The following is a 12,331-nucleotide window of genomic DNA, read 5'->3' on the forward strand; positions in this document are numbered from 1 at the left end:
GCAAAGTCCACATCAGGGTGTTCCAGGGCCCACAGCCGGAGCTGCTTGCGATCCTCAGAGGACTTCATCCCCTGCATGAATTGCTCTACTAGCATCTTGTTGCTATCCGCCTCATTGATAGTGTCTACCCGCTTTAGGGTGCGAAGAGCGGTTTGCAGGCGTAAAGCGTAGTCCCGAATGCTATCTCCAGGCCGTTGCCGGCACTGGTAAAACTGCATCCTCAGCTCAGCTTCAGTACGGGTCTCAAAGGCAGTCTGTAACTTCTCGAATATGGTGGCTACAGAGAGCCGGTCCCCCTCGGCCCAGGTCTTCGCTTCCTGCTCAGCCGCACCGGTTAACTGACCCAGCACTACCGCTGCACGTTGCTTATCAGTCAGGGGGTACAATTCCAAAAGCGGATTAAGCTTTTTCCGGAAGACCTGTAAAGCATCAGGTGTCCCGTCATACTGCGGTAGCCAGGTAGCTCCGGGCGCATAGGGCAAGGAGAACGGCATCACCTGAGCGAGAGCGGGGGCCGTGGCACCTCCCGCCAGCGCGGCTGGGACCTGGGCAGGCCCATTCCCATCCACGGGTGCCACCGCGGCTGGGACCACCGCTCCTCCAGCGGCTCCGTCGGGCGCAGACATCTTGTTTCCGTCCCCCTTAGCTTCTTTCCGCCCCCTCCTCTATCGGGGCGGGGTTTTGGCCTTCGCGCCTCTGCTACTCGAGAAGACGCTTGAGCGGGAACTCTTCGCGCCAAAGATGGCGGCTTCTGAAATTTTTCAGCCGGACACCTCCGGTGGTAACAAGGCACACCTCTACCAGACGGCAGAGCGGTAAGATCCTGTTCGTGACGCCAAGTTGTCGCGGGCGGAGGAGGGGACGCCGCGCTCTCCCACTGCTCGGGTCCGGCTGCCGCTGCTGCCGCGGCCTACTGCTGCTCGGTGGCTCGAGCGATGGGCCGGATCCCGGGGACTCTAGCGGCGCTCCTCGCCCGTGAGTGAAAGGGGTTTGGTTGTGGGGATTGTTTATTGTCCGTGACGCCACCCACGGTTGTGGTGATTGAGTGTACACCATCGCTGCTCTGGCTGGGGAACCCGGGAGTGATGGTATGGAGCAGCCAGTTGTTGTTTTGCCCCTCCGTGGGTAGGGGTTGGTGATCCCGGGGTCCAGTGATGTGGTGTTGGATGGTGGACAGGCGGGCTATGGGGCCTGTGGAGGTGCAGGGGGGCAGGGGCAGCGCTGTGCCGCACGGCACGGAGGTACTTACTCAGCCAGTAAACACGACACAGTTCTCAGTAAACAAACGGCTGGTTGGACGGGTCCTTCGGATGGTTACGGTGCTGATTTCCCCTGCAGTTGATGGTGACGGTCTCTTCCCTGCACCTATGTGTTGTTGTTTGGTAGCGATGGGTTCCCACCGGTAACCCACTCCCCAGCTTGGATATGAGCCGGAGGAGCTCCACTCTTGCCCGCAGGCGCTGGCCCTGGGAAACTGGTGTCTTGGCGGTGGCGGTGTCTCCCCTTAACGGTTGGACTGTTGCCTTCAAACGGGACTTGGTTGTTGGGAGACAGTCGTCCCCTTCACTGACGGATTTGGCAAATAATGGCGACTCCTAGCCTTGCCGGGATCCGAAAGGCCCCTGCCCTGGTGCTGACTAATCTTCGTACACCGCTCCGGTACCGCCGGGTCACCACCCGTCCATGGTCCTTTCGGCAACCGCCAATCAGTCTCGCCTGCAGACGGTCACCGCCGTCTGCCAACCTTGCTGTCTCAGTCCGGGGCACACACCCGGACTAACTTCAGGCTTCTTGCTGTCACTACTTCTACTTTCCTCCTTTACCACTTCACCAGCTTCACTTCACTTCCTTTCACTTTCAACTCTCAAGCTAATCTGCCTGGTTTTCCCTCCTCCAGAGCTGTGAACTCCTCGGTGGGTGGAGCCAACCGCCTGTCCCACCCACTGGTGTGGACACCAGCTCCTGGAGGAAGGCAACAAGGATTTCTGTTTTGACTTTGTGTGTACCTGCAGGTAATGTAGGGTGCGTGTGGTGTTGTGACCTGTGACCCCTGGCTTGCCCAGGGCGTCACACATAGTATCTGCAAAAATTGTTGAGGAAGGTGCAGGAGCCCATGAAGAAATGGAGGACGAACTGGCGATGGGCATGGAAGACTCAGCAGATGAGTGAGAGCTTGCTCACATTTAGGTTGTGCGAGGTTGGGGGGAGAGGGCAGAGGAAGGAGGCACGATTCTCACCTCTCTGCCACCAACACACCAAGGACTTGGTCCTCCTGGATGCACAAGACACATGAGCGCCTTCTTGCTGAACTACCTACAACATGACCCTCGGATTGTACGAATTAGAAGTAATGCTAACTACTGGGTTGCCACACTGTTAGATCCCCGGTACAAGACAAAATTTGGCGAAATAATTCCTTCCATAAAAAGGGACGCACGTATACAGGAGTACCTGCAGAAGGTGGTACGGATTCTTATATCTGCTTTTCCAGTAAACACCAGTGCTGCACAGAGTGAATCTCAACGCTTTGTCATGGATAGGAGGAAATGGTCCTTTACTTGTCCACATCTGAGGGTCCGAGGGCTGGCTGCTGGGCTGAGATGTCGTTGAGTACGGTGTCCCTGCAGAGTTGCACTTTTGGTCATATACCAAATGAGTTGAAAAAGGACAGATGCTGGTGGAAAGGGGAACAGGTGTGTTGGAAAGGGGAAAAAAGTTTTTGTCCGTGGATTTGGTGGTTAAGCAAAAGTAACATGATGAAGAAACACCATCTGTTACGGTGGGACTGGCAGATTTGGATAAGGTGGTATATACTATGTTACCGCTATATAACGAAAATTAATAAGAAAAGAAAGAGAAAGGTATATATCCCCATCAGCAGTCAGTGTCCACCGTGCTCCCAGATGGAAAAGGAGAGGTTGGCAACTGGAAGGTTCGGTGGAGGATACAGATCTGTGTGGCTATGAAACTAATAGTAGCCTGAACCGAGTTAGACGCCACTCGGATCTGGAGACTGGGAGCCCTGTTAGTGTGGCGCCCCAGGACCTGGTCGCCACAACAGCATTGCCCTTCAAAGGGTTAATGCTGAGCCTGGAGGTAATTGGGAGGTCCATTGGCCAGCAAGTTTTAACACCCAACGCAGTTCTCCCTCCGGCCAGCAGGGGGAGCTCTGAACCTGGAATTCCAGGGAGCTTTCCTCAAGTCTGACCTGCGGGAGGAAGTAGTAGTCAGTCTGTAGGGAGAAGTGGAAGGAAGCAGATGCCAGAGTGTGCTGTCCTGTGGATCTAGGGCCTAGAGCTAGAGTAGCTTGGCCCAGGGAAGTTCTCCCTCCGGCCAGCAGGGGGAGCTCTGAACCTGGAATTCCAGGGAGCCTTCCCCAAGCCTGACCTGAGGGAGGAAGTAGTCAGTCTGTAGAGAGAGGTGATACTGAGCAGACGCAGAGTGAGCTGTCCTGTGGATCTGGGGCCTAGAGCTAGAGTAGCTTGGCCCAGGGAAGCAGGAGTAGCTGAGAGGCAGCAGAGAGACTCGGACATCGGAGTCTGTGGCCACCAGGGCTTAAAATACTCCCTGGTAGCCGAATCCGAAGGGCAGGAGAGCTGCAAGCACCTGGCCCATATACATCCCGAACACACAGCTGCAGCATCAGGGCCCACTGTGGACTCCAGCAGAGAAGCACCAGAGAGGGCCTGTGCAGCCTGCTACAAAGGGAAAGGGACGTACCACCAGAGGGCCATTGCTGGATTCAGAGAAGCAGGGTCCTATCATAACAAAGAAAAGCACAGGAGTAGGCCTCATACTAAGCTGGCCAGAAAGATTCCCCCAAGTACTTCCAGGCCGACCGGATCCGCATCACCACCTGTAACGGTCTCCCAGGACTGGACTGTTCCCAAAGTAAAAGAGGAAAAGGTAAAGAGACTTGTTTGTGCCTGGTTCTTTCATTGCCTGTCGGCCCTGCACCGTGTTAGCCACACAACACCATAGACTTTCACGAGCACTAACAGTGTCCCCGGGGCTCCGCTCCACCTGTAGGGAGCAGTACCACCATTGCTGCTATATCATCACCCCGGAGGCCTCACACAGCAGCGGCGGCTTAATAGCCGCAGACCACAGGTGGTGTCACGAACACAAACTTTATTCATCAAGCCACATATTCTACTGACACCCACCAGGGCCACGGAGCCGGGCCCAGCCACCACTGACTACCACCGGACTAGTCCGGCCCGGCACCGGGTGTCCATTAGCCCTGGGGTGGGCAAGTCAACTTTGGCGTCACGAACAGGATTTCGTGCCCGGTTTCACCGGGTACTGTGCGCCTGCAGAAACTGTGCTTAAAAGACTGTGTTACTGTTTGCAAACTGCCGCCGCCATTAGCCTCGCCAAGCGCAGGAAGAAGGGGGGCGTGCCTGACAAAGAGCGCGAAGGGAGCGTGCCATCAGAGCAGAGCGCTGTTAACCCCGCGCGACCCAGAAGGGAATTTGAAAAGTGAACGGAGCCTGGTAAGGTTCACTAAGGGGGAGGAAGATGTCCGACTCAGAGGGAGACCAGGTGGCTGCCATAGCCCGAGGCGCCGCAGCACCGGCCGAAGCAATCCCAGTCGCCGCCGCCCCAGCCCCTGCTGTAGCGCCGGTAATGCCGATCACAATGCCGTACATCCCGGGAGCGGAATGGCTGCCGCAGTACTCCGGGGAGTCCCATACCTTGAGCGACTTCAGAGAAAGTCTGCACAGCTTGTTCCGGGTGTATCCGCTGACTGAGAGCCAGAAGGTGGGCATATTAATGGGGCAGCTAGCCGGAGCGGCCCAGCGTGAAGTGAAGTCCTGGCCTGATACAGATAAAGGGACAGCAACCCAGATACTGGCCAAGCTAAAGAGTACTTTTGACACCCGCACCGCAGCAGAAATAAAGATGAGATTCTTTGGGTGCAAACAACGGGCCACAGACAGCATAAGGGACTATGCCTTAAACTTGCAGGAGGCCCTGAAAGCAGTTAAACAGGTGGACCCAGAGAGTGTACGTGAAGAAGACAAACTCCTAACTGAGCAGTTCATAGAGGGGCTCCTGTCAGATGCCCACAGGACCCAGCTGCGTATCATGGTCCTGCAGAACCCTGCTCTGGACTTTGCAAAGTTTAAGGACCAGGCCATCCGGGTACTGAGAGAATCTAGACCGAATGACCCAGTACCCCTCCGGCCTCTTGCTATCACGTACCCTGGGGTGGTGCCTGCAACACGAGCCGCTGCAGGGGCTGAGGCGCAGTCCCTGGATAAGGACCCCACTGCAGAGCTCAGACAGCAGGTCCAGGAGCTGACCAAGACTGTAGCTGCCCTTGCCAAGACCGTGCAGTCTCTACAAGTGACCCCATCGCCTGCAAGAATCGAGTTGGCCTCCAGCCCAGATGACGTCCCATGGATGCGACAGAGGAGGATTCCGCCGACCCGAGGAAAAGACACAGACCGGTATGATTCAACGGGACAACCGATCTGCCGCCGCTGCAGCCAGGCGGGCCACATTGCACGACACTGTCCTTTAAATGGGCCGAGCCTGGGGCCAGGAGCCAACCCCCAGGTGTAAGGAAGCCCGGCTCAACCCCCAGCCGCAGCAAGTATGTGGGAGGACGACCGGTCCTTCCTATTGTGCTAAATGGGATCCCTTTGAATGCCCTCCTGGATACGGGGTCCCAGGTAACAACCATCCCTTATAAACTGTACAAAAGATATTGGGCTGATTCAGACATTGACCATGGCCCAGATGATGATTTAACAATTGTGGCCAGTAATGGTCAGCCCTTACCTCAAATTGGGTATAAAGCAGTAACCATTAAAGTGGGGCGGGTAGAATTGCCATGTCAGGGGATGATAATTGTAGATATTGATCGCAAAGAATCTGACCCACTGCTAACCATTGGTACAAATGTGATAGAAAATTGTATTGCCGAAGTGATAATTTTGTTGCAACAGGTGTCTGAAACTGCCCGCTCCGGGCAGCAGCGTGCCCTACAGAGGGAGATCAGAGCCCTGATGAGGAGGCAGCAGGTAGAGCTGGCCGGAGGAGAAATTGGCAGTGTGAGGGTAAGTGACCCCCTCCCCATTGCAATACCCCCAAGAAGTGAAATGTTGATATGGTGTCGGGCAGCCATAGGCCTCAAGGGTCAGGATTACCATGCCTTGGTAGAACCGGTGTATTCAGACAGTAGGCCTGGAGTCCTGATAGCCAGAGGGGTAGCAGACGTTCGCAAGGGGAGAGTGCCCGTCCGTGTCCTGAATTGTGGGGAGGAGGAAGCCAAATTGCCCCGGTACGCCACTGTAGCAAAACTGTACACTGTCAGCAACAATACCATCAAAGCAGTGGAACCCTTGATCCCGTCCGACCAGGCGGAAGACAATGGCTCCAAGGGGCAGCTGGAAGACTGGTGCCAAAAATTACATGTGGGCACCTACTCCACCCCCTCACACCAAAAGCATGGGGTTTACCGGGTGGTACAGGAGTACGAGCGGGTCTTCAGCAAACACCCCCTAGATTTTGGGCAGGTGAAAGGGGTTAAACATCAAATCCCCACGGGTGATCATCATCCCATTAAAGAGAGATACCGCCCTGTACCCCCCGCACAGTATCAGCGTGCCAAGGAGATGTTACGGGAAATGAAGGAGGCTGGGGTTATCAGAGATAGTTGTAGCCCCTGGGCAGCTCCACTAGTGCTCGTAAAGAAAAAAGATGGTACAATGAGAATGTGCGTAGATTACAGGCAAATTAACCGCATTACACATAAAGATGCTTATCCACTACCCAGAATAGAGGAGTCACTAACGGCCTTAAAGTCAGCTAACTATTTCTCCACCTTGGATCTCACCAGTGGGTATTGGCAGGTTCCCGTGGCAGAGGCGGACAAGGAGAAGACTGCATTCACGACACCAATGGGCCTCTGCGAGTTCAACTGTATGCCATTCGGGCTCTGCAATGCCCCAGGGACATTCCAAAGGTTGATGGAGTGCTGCTTGGGCCACCACAAGTTTGAAACCGTGCTGTTGTACCTGGATGACGTCATAGTCTACTCCAAGACTTATGAAGACCACCTGAGGCACTTAGCAGAAGTGTTTGAGTCCTTGTCGAAATATGGCCTGAAGATAAAGCCGTCCAAATGTCACCTCTTGAAGCCAAAGGTACAGTACCTGGGTCATGTGGTCAGCGCAGAAGGTGTGGCACCTGATCCGGAGAAAGTCACCGTAATCAAGGACTGGCCAAGACCCACCACGGTAAAGGAGGTGCGGCAGTTCCTTGGGCTGGTGGGCTACTACCGAAGGTTCATTGATGGTTTCACAAAGATAGCAGCGCCCCTTCAAGATCTCCTGGTGGGCCAGCCAAAGCAGGCTAAGAAGCAGAGCCCTCCATTTGAATGGAGCAGCCAAATAGAAACATCCTTTGTCCGGCTGAAAGGGGCTCTCACGGGAGAAGAAATTCTGGCTTACCCTGACTACAGCCAGCCGTTTGTACTGTACACAGACGCCAGCAACGTGGGCCTGGGAGCAGTTCTGTCCCAGGTGCAGGGAGGCAGAGAGAAGGTGATAGCTTACGCCAGTAGGAAGCTTCGGCCCACAGAAAGGAATCCAGAAAACTACAGTTCCTTCAAGCTGGAGTTCCTCGCTATTGTTTGGGCGGTGACTGAACGCTTCAAGCACTATCTGGCATCGGCCAAGTTCACCATCTTCACGGACAACAATCCGTTGACACATCTGGCAACAGCCAAGTTAGGTGCGTTGGAACAGCGATGGATGGCCCGGCTGTCTAACTTCGACTTTACCATCAAGTACCGGGCTGGCAAGAAGAATAACAATGCTGATGCGCTGTCCAGAATGCCTTACTTACCCGAGTCTGGAGAAGACCTGGATGAACTCGAAGAGATAGAGTTACCGGCTTTCCATCATCAGGGTGTTTCCCAGTGTGAGCATGCTGTAGGAGTGAAGCGCTCGAGCCAGCACGAGGTCTCGGTCAACCCATTACTCCACCATAATTGGGAAGAGACACAGAACGGTGACCCGGCCGTGCGATTGGTCAAAGAAAAGCTAGCACAAGCTGAGACCCATCTTGGCCCAGATGCTCCAGAAGAAGCCCAGCAGCTGTGGAAGGAGAGGGGACGACTGTTCACCTACCAAGGCAAGCTCTGCAAGAGATATGTCAACTGGCGAACGAATGAACTCGTCTGGCAGATAGTGGTCCCGCAGAGGGATGCTCCAATGGTCCTAGCAGCTTATCATGATAACGCAGGACACTTCGGGTGGAAGAAGTTGGAGACCCTACTCCGTGATCGGTTCTACTGGGTGCACATGAGAAAGACAGTCGAGAAGTGGTGCCGAGACTGTGGTCCGTGTAACCTGAGGCGGAAAGATGATGCCAGCCAGAGGTCTCCCCTACAGCCAATTGTCACGAAGCAGCCCCTGGAGTTGGTGGCCCTGGACCACGTGAAGTTAACACCAAGCCGGTCAGGCTATGTGTACGCCCTCACCATTGTGGACCTTTACTCTGGTTTCCTGGTAGTAGTGCCCGTGAAGGACCAGACAGCCAGAACAGCAGCGAGAGCATTTCAGGCATACTTTTGCCGACCTCACGGTTACCCTGAAAGGGTACTGACTGATCAGGGTCCTGCATTCGAGGCAGAAGTGTTCCAAGAGTTCTGTAACATGTACGGTTGTAAGAAAATCAGAACCACACCGTACCACCCCCAAACCAATGGATTGTGCGAGAAGATGAACCATGTGGTTATTGATATGCTCAAGACTCTACCTTTGGAAGAAAGAAACCAATGGCCAGAGAAGTTACCAGATCTGGTAGACTTGTACAACCATATCCCGGTAAATTCGACCAACTGCAGCCCTGCTTACCTGATGCGAGCTAGACCTGGCAAGTTACCTGTAGACTTGGAGATGGGGACTGTGTCACCTGAGGCGGTTCAGGAAATAGAGGATTGGGATACAGAGCGGCAGCAGCAGTACCGTAAGATCCAGGAATGCGTAGAAAGGAGCCTGTCTCAAGCAAGAACGAGACAAGAGCAGCATTACAATCAAACAGCCCCAGCAACTCACTTAGCACCTGGAGAACAAGTCCTCAAGAAGAAGCGGAGGGCGCATAAATTGGATGATCAGTGGGAGAATGAACCCTACACCATTATCCCCTCCAACTTTGACAACAGTAAGGTATGCCTCATAAGCAAGGATGAAGGCAAGACCTATCAAGCAGTTTCTCGAGACCGCCTGAAAGCGTGCCCTGAACGGTGCAGGATCCAAAGGGAAGTGGAAGAAGTACAAGAAAGTCCCCAAAGTCAAGAAAAAGAGGAGGAGATGATCCAAACAATCCTTGGAAAATTCCCCAAAACTTGGACCCGAATAAACAATGCCATAGTGGTACCAGTTTTGACGTTCCCGCAGTTGGTCGAGCCAGAAACAGAAGAGGTTCCAGATCCACCTAAAGAACCGTCCGCTCCAACACAAGATGACATGCCAGCAGTGGAACCGGAGGTTCAACCCCCTGCCAGTGGCGAACCTGCCGTACCCTTGGCGAATCTGAGCTCCCGTAGGCAACCAACGTGCATCCCTGTCAGGGTTAGGCCTACCAATAACACGGGGGGGGGCAGACACTCCAAGTAGTCAGGGACAAACCCCAGAGCTACGCCGGTCCCAACGTAGCACCCGGGGACAGCCCCCTCCAAGGTATAGAACATAGAAAATAAAATACCTAACAGAATGTAAATAGTTATGTGAAATGTCTGTAATGTTGTGTATAAAATGCTTTTTGTCTTAGGTGATTAAGTAAATGGACAATTGGGCCACTGGACTATGGCCAACACCTAAATTGTTCATAGTTAGCACCAGGGTGCTCAACACCCCTGAAGAAAAACCCGTCCGGCGTGCATAGAGTGGGGTCATCAATGCTCTGACGCACGCCCAGAGCCTACGTTGGGGGTTTGATCGCGGCGGGTCCCCATGGAGCAGTGTAATGGACACCCGGCAGGGAGCCACACTGGACTCTATAGTAGTGTTTAAGTTGTAACGTTTAAGTAATGCGCCTCCCACAATGGGATGAAATGTTGTAACCTGTTTTGTTTTGTTTCTACAGTCCGGGAGTACTGAATTTAACTAAGGGGGAGTGTGGCGCCCCAGGACCTGGTCGCCACAACAGCATTGCCCTTCAAAGGGTTAATGCTGAGCCTGGAGGTAATTGGGAGGTCCATTGGCCAGCAAGTTTTAACACCCAACGCAGTTCTCCCTCCGGCCAGCAGGGGGAGCTCTGAACCTGGAATTCCAGGGAGCCTTCCCCAAGCCTGACCTGAGGGAGGAAGTAGTCAGTCTGTAGAGAGAGGTGATACTGAGCAGACGCAGAGTGAGCTGTCCTGTGGATCTGGGGCCTAGAGCTAGAGTAGCTTGGCCCAGGGAAGCAGGAGTAGCTGAGAGGCAGCGGAGAGACTCGGACATCGGAGTCTGTGGCCACCAGGGCTTAAAATACTCCCTGGTAGCCGAATCCGAAGGGCAGGAGAGCTGCAAGCACCTGGCCCATATACATCCCGAACACACAGCTGCAGCATCAGGGCCCGGTGTGGACTCCAGCAGAGAAGCACCAGAGAGGGCCTGCGCAGCCTGCTACAAAGGGAAAGGGACGTACCACCGGTCCCAGCAGCAAAGAGGGCCATTGCTGGATTCAGAGAAGCAGGGTCCTATCATAACAAAGAAAAGCACAGGAGTAGGCCTCATACTCAGCTGGCCAGAAAGATTCCCCCAAGTACTTCCAGGCCGACCGGATCCGCATCACCACCTGTATCGGTCTCCCAGGACTGGACTGTTCCCAAAGTAAAAGAGGAAAAGGTAAAGAGACTGTTGTTTGTGCCTGGTTCTTTCATTGCCTGTCGGCCCTGCACCGTGTTAGCCACACAACACCATAGACTTTCACGAGCACTAACAGTGTCCCCGGGGCTCCGCTCCACCTGTGGGGAGCAGTACCACCATTGCTGCTATATCATCACCCCGGAGGCCTCACACAGCAGCGGCGGCTTAATAGCCGCAGACCACAGGTGGCGTCACGAACACAAACTTTATTCATCAAGCCACATATTCTACTGACACCCACCAGGGCTACGGAGCCGGGCCCAGCCACCACTGACTACCACCGGACTAGTCCGGCCCGGCTTCGGGTGTCCCATAGCCCTGGGGTGGGCGAGTCATTAGCGTCACAGGGTCCACACGCCCACCCAGCCCAGGAACTCCCTGTTAACATCACAGGGGCCATTCAGTACGCTGACCGTGTGCATTGGGGTCACACCTGTGGACAGCAGGCGCATCAGCAGCAGCAGGCCTGTTAATGCCACTGGGCTGCACAAGCAGGACTGGTAGGACAGGAGCTGGTCTTAACCGTTCTGCGTTACCAACTGTGGTGGCGGCCTGCATCGACGCCCTATCCCTGCCTACCTCTGGCCTAAAGCCGCAATGGGTTTAACACATGGAGGTGTGCTCTTTCGGAGCATAATAGAAGACTGCGCACCTCCTTGTTGGCTCCAGCCCGTTTTATAACCTTGGTCGACCCCAAACCAGGGTGGACCACAATGCACCTCCTGGAGACAAAAGCAGAGTGACACGTCATGAGTGGCATAACTAGCGTCCTATTTGGAACCGAAACTTCAATAATGACCTCATGGCTGCCACGACACAAACACCTCACCAGTTATCGTCTGACCATCAATAATGAGGTGACAAGTCATAGGGGCGGGCCTCTGCAAGCCATTTGGGAGTGGCCTGGCCACATCGTCAGGACACCTGATGCCCTGTGGTCTATATGGGCCCCCCCACATCAGGGGCAGGGCCAAAGAGTTCATTACCGGACCTAGTCTCTGATGCAGTAAGTGCCTGAGCATGGTCAGTTGCATGAAATACAGTCTCTGAAAAAAGACTATCAGCTGTAGCATGGTGTCTAGGCACAAAACAGGACTTAGACCCGGCACGGAATGCAAGTACCTGTGCAAAGAGGCTTTTCGCACTAAGTGTGGGAGCATGCGCTGTATCCCGAAATGAAGACTAAGGCGGGCTTTGCACACTGCGATATCGCAGGTGCGATGTCGGTGGGGTCAAATTGAAAATGACGCACTTCCGGCATCGCATGCGACATCGTAGTGTGTAAAGTCTCGATGATACGATTAACGAGCGCAAAATCGTCGTAATCGTATCATCGGTGCAGCGTCGGCGTAATTCATAATTACGCTGACGCGACAGTCCGATGTTGTTCCTCGCTCCTGCAGCAGCACACATCGCTGTGTGTGAAGCCGCAGGAGCGAGGAACATCTCCTACCGGCGTCACT

Source organism: Anomaloglossus baeobatrachus, chromosome 2, assembly GCF_048569485.1.
Source record: "Anomaloglossus baeobatrachus isolate aAnoBae1 chromosome 2, aAnoBae1.hap1, whole genome shotgun sequence".
Taxonomy (NCBI): domain Eukaryota; kingdom Metazoa; phylum Chordata; class Amphibia; order Anura; family Aromobatidae; genus Anomaloglossus; species Anomaloglossus baeobatrachus.